This window comes from Chiloscyllium plagiosum, chromosome 31 (assembly GCF_004010195.1).
Source record: "Chiloscyllium plagiosum isolate BGI_BamShark_2017 chromosome 31, ASM401019v2, whole genome shotgun sequence".
Classification (NCBI taxonomy): domain Eukaryota; kingdom Metazoa; phylum Chordata; class Chondrichthyes; order Orectolobiformes; family Hemiscylliidae; genus Chiloscyllium; species Chiloscyllium plagiosum.
In genome coordinates, this window is record NC_057740.1 from 8,413,887 (window position 1) to 8,421,628 (window position 7,742).

General features: G+C 42.0%; 1 long non-coding RNA gene across 1 annotated transcript; it reads left to right on the plus strand.

Annotated features, from left to right (window-relative positions):
* Positions 1-760: 760 nt before the first annotated feature.
* On the plus strand, positions 761-5,270 carry LOC122565205. The gene is made up of 3 exons (XR_006316110.1): positions 761-881; positions 2,884-2,975; positions 5,052-5,270. It is a non-coding gene; the product is annotated as an uncharacterized LOC122565205 (long non-coding RNA).
* Positions 5,271-7,742: the final 2,472 nt, after the last annotated feature.

The window sequence follows — 7,742 nt, forward strand, 5'->3', positions numbered from 1 at the left end:
TTGCTGATCTCTTCTCTCTCCATTCCACCCCCTTCTCACACACACGGAATCTCTACATCTGCCTTAGTGGATCACCTCCGGAGTGCTGTAGGACAAATTGTTAACCCGCACATCCACTTCACTCTGCAAGAAATTTTCCCTTTTCGAAAAAGACTAAAGTAAGCCAGCAAAAGCTCCTTGCTTCAGTTGAATGTCTGATTCAAGTGCAACATTTCCAGATCAGGGCATTGCAGTCTCCTCTCCCACTCGCTGCAACACACACACAGAAAAGCCTTGCAAGAAATCAAGTGCAGAAAAAAAACCCCACCACAGCAGGAATACAAAGGAATTTAAATCCCCTCCTTCACAAGTCCCCACACAGTCAATGCACTGCAATGTGAGAGAAAGAGGACAATCAGGCACTTACCTGATAAAATGTTGCTGCTTTTCCTTTACATTTTCCTGGTGAATAATCCCTTTTTTTTGTCAGTGCAGTGTAATCCCAGTGTGTGTATGTGTGTGTCAGTGTTAGTGCTGCTTGCTGCTTGCTCTCAGTCTCAGTCTCTCTCTCTCTCTCTCCACTCTCAGCTGGAGCAAGCACCAAGGGGGTGATGTCATTCAGAGCCCCGGCGTCATGACGTCACACCAGCTAGCGTCCACCCGACGTCAGCGCGCCGCCGCACGTGACAGGGACTTCTCAAAGTGTCAGTCTTCCCCCACCCCCTTTCTCTCTTAAAGGAACCTCCTGGAGGGAATTGGTCCTGGTACAAATTAACAAAGACCCTTCACCTTTTCAGGACCAGTTAGCTTCTTGAGATGAATGGATGAATTAGCTTTATTGTTGATGTTCAGTTCTTTGTGAAAATCAAATGGATGGAAAAACTGTTCAACATCAATCCTATGTTAGTATTGTATAAGGCATAGTTTTTCAATGCATTAATAACATATATACTTATGCCAAATGAAGGTACAACTTTAATTAAAATACAATTTATTTGTAAGTTACAGCTTTTCAATGTTTTCAGAACATATCTCTTGGTATATGTCTTTATCTAAAATTAAGGCACAACTTCATTCATAAGATAGTTTTTCAGTGTATTAAGTACATACCTATGTATACATCTTTTATAAACTTACAGTAGATCTTTAAGATAAAAGTTATTTATAAAGTACTGCTTTTCAGTGCATTAAGTGCATATGATCTCTGTGCAGAAGTTAAGTACCTTCATAACATGACTCTCAAATGAATAACTTTTATTTGTATGGCACCTTTCACATAATTCAATTTTTCCAAAATTCTTTACAGGGACCAAGGCTCTTGTGATGCAATGTTAGTGTCTACCTTTGAGACAGTTAACCTGGTTTCAAATTCACCTGTTGCAGAAGTGTGTCATAACATACGTGGTTAAAAATGTCTACTTTGCAGGGAGTGTGGTGGATACTGGCAGAAAACGAATTGCAGAAGGCCACAGTCACATATGTAGTCAAAAGGTTGGTTCTGTGGAAGTACCCTCACCTCCAACTTAAGAAGTTTGGGTTTAACTTGCACCCCATAGTTAGTTTACAGAGTGCACAACTCAGCTATCCAAATTAGATAGGCTGCATTCTGTGGATACCATAGAATTCCTACAGTGTGGAAACAAGCCATTTGGCCCAACAAGTCAACACCAACCCGCTGAAGAGTATCCCACCCAGACCCATTCCCCTACACTATTACTTGACATTTACCCCTGACCAATGCACCTAACTTACACATCCCTGAACACTGTGGGCAATTTAGCATGGCCAAACCACCTAACCTGCACATCTTTGGACTAGGGGAAAAAACCCATGCAGATACTGGGAGAATATGAAAACTCCACACAGAGAGTCATCCAAAGGTAGAATCGAACCTGGGTCACTGGTCCTGTAAGGCAGCAGTGCTAACCACTGAGCCACTGCGCACCTGTGTCACTACTAAGGCCAACATTTTTGCTCATTCTTAATTGCCCTTGGACTAAGAGGTATATGAGACTATTTCAGATGGCAGTTAAAAGTGAACTGCATTGCTATAGGTCTGGAGACATATATAGGCCAGACTGAGCAAGGTTAGCAGATTTTCATCCTTAACAGACATGAATGAACCTGATGCATTTTTATGACGATCAATGTCAGTTTCATCGTCATCGTCATCATCTTCACTGAACTAGCAGTCCAGATCCTTAGGGTAATGCTGTAAGGACATAGATTTCAAATCTAACCATATCAGATGATAGAATTTGAATTCAATGCAATCTGAATTTCAAAATAAAGCTGGCCTATCACAATCTATAGTCATTGAAAATAAATCTGATTTGCTAATTGTCCTTTAGAGAAAGAAATCTTCCAACCTTAACTGGTCTGGAGTACATGTGACTCTGGACCCACAAGAATCTTACAGTCAGGGTTGTGTGGTAAATTCTGGCCTGGCTGACAATGCCCACATCCCACCAATGATTTTTTTAAAAAATCCAGATTTTATCAATTGTATTTTTAAGTTTTACCTGCTGATCAAATTTGAACCCAGAATCCAGGGCATTATCCAGGACTTTTGAATGACTACTCCATTGACATTACCACCATGCCAGTGTCTTCCAAAATATTGTTTTCTGCTATTTCTCCATTTAACACTTTATGTCACAGATACAGTGGGCCAAATGGCATCATTCTATGCAGGAATCTTCTATAATTTTGATGATTAAAAACAAGTGATCTGACACTGTTTCTGGGACCTTGGTGTGTATAAATGACTGCTGTGTTTCTTGCATAACAACAGTGACTAATGCACTACAAAAAGGACTTCATTAGCTGCAAATTGCTTTGGGAGGTGCTGTGGAAATGAATTGTGTAAACTTTTACAGCAAAGTTTTTTTTTCCTCTTTGAAGGTGATGGCAACACTGAAGGTCCAGAAGTTTGGTGGAATTGATCAGAAGAGTTGAGGCTTTGTGATGAAATGCAGTTTTGGGTACATTGCAAAGTAAGCTGAACAAAAGTGAGGAAGATTTTTAAAATAGACTGTAAGTTATTTGAAGATCAAAAAAAGAAGCAAGTACAATTGAGATGCAAATCAATCTACTACAAAACATGTTAGACAAAATATTACAGTGGGCAGAAAAATGCCAACCAAGACTTGATTATGATGAATGTAGAGAGAGAGAACACAAAGAACAAAATGTGTCATATATAAATCATGAGTGATACTAAAATAACTGGATATGATCTTGAAACAAAAGTTTTTATTGGAGTCATACTCCAACATATTGAGCACCAATTGATAGCAAGTAACATGTTTAATTGCACTATCTAAAGATAAACATTACAGGAATGATATGAAGGCTTTGGAGAGGGTGCAAAAGAGGTTTACCAGGATGCTGCCTGGATTAGAGGGTATGAGCTCTAAGGAGAGGCTAGTAAAACTAGGACTGTTTTCTCTGGAGTGGCGGAGGCTGAGGAGAGACTTGATAGAAGTCTATAAAATTATGAGATGCATAGATAAAGTTGATGGTCAGAACTTTCTTTTCCCCAGAGTTGAAATATCTAATACTAGGAGGTATGCATTTAAGATTAGAGTGGTGCTGGGAAAACACAGCAGGTCAGGCAGCATCCGAGGAGCAGGAGAATCGACGTTTCGGGCAAAGGCCTTCATCAGAAGTGGAGGCAGAGAGCCTCCAGGGTGGAGAGATCAGGGCTTTTGCCCGAAACGTCGTTTTTCCTGCTCCTCGGATGCTGCCTGACCTGTTGTGCTTTTCCAGCACCACTCTAATCTAAACTCTGGTTTCCAGCATCTGCAGTGCTGACTTCTGCCTGGTATGCATTTAAGGTGGTGGGGTGGGGGAGGAGTTCAAAGGAGATGTGAGGGGCAAGTCTTTTACACAGAGAGTGGTAGGTGTCTGGAATGTGTTGCCAGGTGTAGTGATGGAGGCAATACGATAGAGGCATTTAAGGGGCTTTTAGATAAGTAACTGAATATGCATGGAATGGAGGGATATGGACCAAGAGCAGGCAGAAGACATTCGTTTAATTTAGCATCCCATTCAGCACAACATCGTGGGCTGATGCTGTACGATGTTCTGTAAACTACAGAGGAAGATATGTTCAAACAGTACTATATTCCACTCAGACCATTGGAACATTATAAAGTGTAAGCAGTCATTCCAGTCCTTTGGTAACTGTCTGGTCACAAAACAGGACCAAATATTAAGGAATAAAAACAGAAATTGCTGGAAAAGCTGAAGAAGGGTCATTGGACCTGAATCATTAACTCTGATTTCTCTCCACAGATGCTGCCAGACCTGCTGAGTTTTTCCAGCAATTTTAGTTTTTGTTTCTGATTTCCAGCATCCGCAGTTCTTTAGATTTTTCTAAAGCTCCATGAATAACCTGACTCTTGAAGGATGGAGATGTGTTGAATGACTGGAGACATTTGTTTTTTACGGCAGTGAAAGAATTGAGGGGTGATTTCACAGGAGAATGTAGGATTCCCCCAAAAGAGTTAATTCTGGAATCTGCATGAACTTCTAGAATATGGTAAAGGAGATACAGATTCAAAAGATTAAAAGTCAAATTTGGCACAGGTCTGTTGAAATATTTCTTCATAAAGTCACAGAGCAGTACAACACGGAAACAGACCTTTCGGCCCAACTCGTCTGTGCTGACCGGGGTGGGGGAAGAGAGAGAGAGAGAGAGAGTGTCTTTCTGTACAGTACATCAATTGTCCATCCTTCTCCGGATCTATCTTGCGAAGGCAAGGTTAAAGATTGAAAAGGGGACCTGCTGGGGTGCAGGTATAAAAGCCAGCAGAGCGATGATGGGACTACCAGTGAGATTATAGAGCCCAGAACTGGGCAGTGTGGTATGTGGAACTCGAAAACGCGGTAAGAACTTTGGGAAAAAAGTGGCTTATGTTGAAAAAGTTATGAATGACGTTTACATGTTTAGCGAGGATGAACCACAGACAAGTGTAGAATATGTGCAGCTGTACAAAAACCAGTTCACAGTATTAGATCTTTAGACCTGAATGCCGTTTAAAGCAGCTTTTATTTGTTTTAATCAGGATGTTGGCGAATTGCTTTGTGACAAGGTCAAGGTCCATCTTGGAAAAAAGGAAAAATTGAATGTCGCCAATCTCACAAGGAACATATGTTGAGTCACAAACAATCAGCTGCTGGCAGATTGGAGAATGGGAGCTGTTGGGAATTGCTGGCTGTGTGGAGGAAAGTAATGTGAACCAATTAAAGCGACAATATCTTTATTCAAAGGTTCTTGGCAAACACTCAAAATGTTGGTGTGGCTTCCATGGAAACTTGTTGTTGCATTAGAAAAATGTGTTACTAGCACATGACATGTAACCCCTGTCTCTTCCTAGTAACAAAGACAGTGTCCCTTTAAGGGAATTCAAAAATACATTGAAGTCAGTAATAAGGGCTAAAATTTGTAATGGGGGTCAAACCATTAAGTGATGGCATATTGGGGAAGCAAGCAGGTTAATAAATGCCAGAGCAAACTCCCCTGATCACATGGCCATGTATTTGAGGATCTGTCACATGGATACAGAACACAAACAGACACTTAAAGGTGGGATCTTGTTGAGGGATAAGGGGTCTCACCTGCCATCTGCAGATCTGCTAAGTTTCCTGTGCTGCCTCCTGTTGGGAAAGCCTGCCGAGTCACAAGGCAATCGAGCAATGGGGAGGACACTGGTGGGCCAGTCCTAAGTAAAAGTCTGGCCTACTGAGAACTTCTGGCCAATCAGTGGCCTGTCACCCTTGTACTCAGCAGCGCCACAGGGGAGGTGGTGGCTGCTGCAAGGAAAACACTTGCTGGAGTCCCAGGATCACACCACAAGTGAATGATGATGAGAGAAGAGGAGGGGTGCTTTGCGGCAGAGTTCTGTTTGCTGGAGGAGGGGTGAAGGGGGTGTTTGGTGACAAGGTCAGGCATGACATCTTTCAGCAGTTCAACTCCCACTCCTGTGAATTGCTTTGATCCAGGATCCTATGGACATGACAAGGTTTTAGCTGCTCGACATGTGACATGGCAGCAGGACCCAGTCTGCATCTGGGTTAATCCCATGGCACTGAAATGAGACCTTTAAGTGGTCATTAATTGACTATTTAAGGGCTTTAATTGCCAATGGGACTGGTAAGCCAATCTCGAGCCTCCATGTTCCAGAAATTTATTGCGTTAGAAGAAGGAAGGAAGCAGGGTTTGGGTACGTCACTGTTCCATCTAATTGGATACCATTCCTGCCCCCAAGCTCGCATAAGTGAGCACAGAAGATTTCACCCTGAGTGTATCATGCTGGTTTCAAAGAGGCAGTAAAGTTGAGTTCTGTTTAAAATAGTTTTTGTTAAATTGGAGCAGGGGCTGGAAGATGAGTTGGGAAGCTGCCCCATCACCTCTGGAACTTGGGTATGAATCTAGCCCAGGGTGATGGATGAATATCTCCTCTCTGCCAACTTTGAGAGTCTGATGTTAAATGAGTCAACCACTGGGCATGAATCCACAGCTCAAGAGCATCACTAATTTGGCAATCTCACTCTGAGAAGCCGTGCAAGTATGTGGGATAAGGTGGTAATCACCCAGCGTCCTCTTTGACCTGATGAATCAGTCCTTCTTTTTCTTAACAGCACTTGGAAGAAGTACTTGGTAACAAGGAAACGGATTAGATTTAGTGTGAGAATCTTCATTATACATCACCAAATGTGGCTTAGTTGAACTAATAACAATTATGCTGGCTGAGTTCTGAAGGACATATTTGCCAAACTAGTACACAGGTTATGAGAGAACCAACACATGCGAAAAAAAAACCATTGACCTTGATCTCTCCAGTCTACCTGTGACAGATGCACCTGTCCATGATACATTTAGAATAGATCTAGCAGCTCAAACAGGACTTCTTTTAGACACTTGTGTTTAGTCTTACGGCCAGTTTGCTTTTAAGAGACATACACATGACTGCAACACAGCATGTGACCTGAGAGTATGAAAGTCTCATACTCCATCTTACCTCAAATCACTTGAAACATGATGTGATACTGGAGTCTCTTGTAATCTAATATTAATCTGGACTCTTATGTGCCAAAGGAACTATTGTTTGTACATAGATAGGATTAGTTTAGAATGGCATCATGGTCAGCACAGAAATGGTGGGCTGAAGGGCCTGTTCCTGTTCCTGTTTTATATTCTAGATATTATAATAGTTGTTATAAATGTCTGTTGGATTCTTCAATGTAATGATATCCGGCTCAAGTTTCTTACATTGGGGGAGATAAATGAGCATTGTCACATCAGTTAAAACCACTCTGCTGGAGGCGGACCACTGGGGGCCAGCAGCAGCTGCAGAATTCACCACATTCTGGCCTGGTAAATCCCCCCCTTGACCCCTACCATCAAACTAGTGGATCACTTGGGCTTTCTTCAAAACATTAAGCTGGATGAACCACTCAAAGCTGATCTTTCACATGAGCCACATAGACAAACTGCTCCCAGGTTTAACCATTAGATTCTGCTATGTAGGTAACTTCCTCTTGGTCAGTTATGGATAGACCTCAAATGTCTGTAACACATCCCATGAATGGCAAGAACAAAGTCTGCTGGTTATTCCCCTAATTTCATCGCTAAATGGGTTATAAGTTCCTGGCCAGGATAGTGACTGGCTTGGTGGTGTTCCCATGTATCTGCTGTCCTTGTCCTTTAGGTGGAATTAGTCATGGTTTCAGAAGGTGGTGTCTGAGGAGTCTTG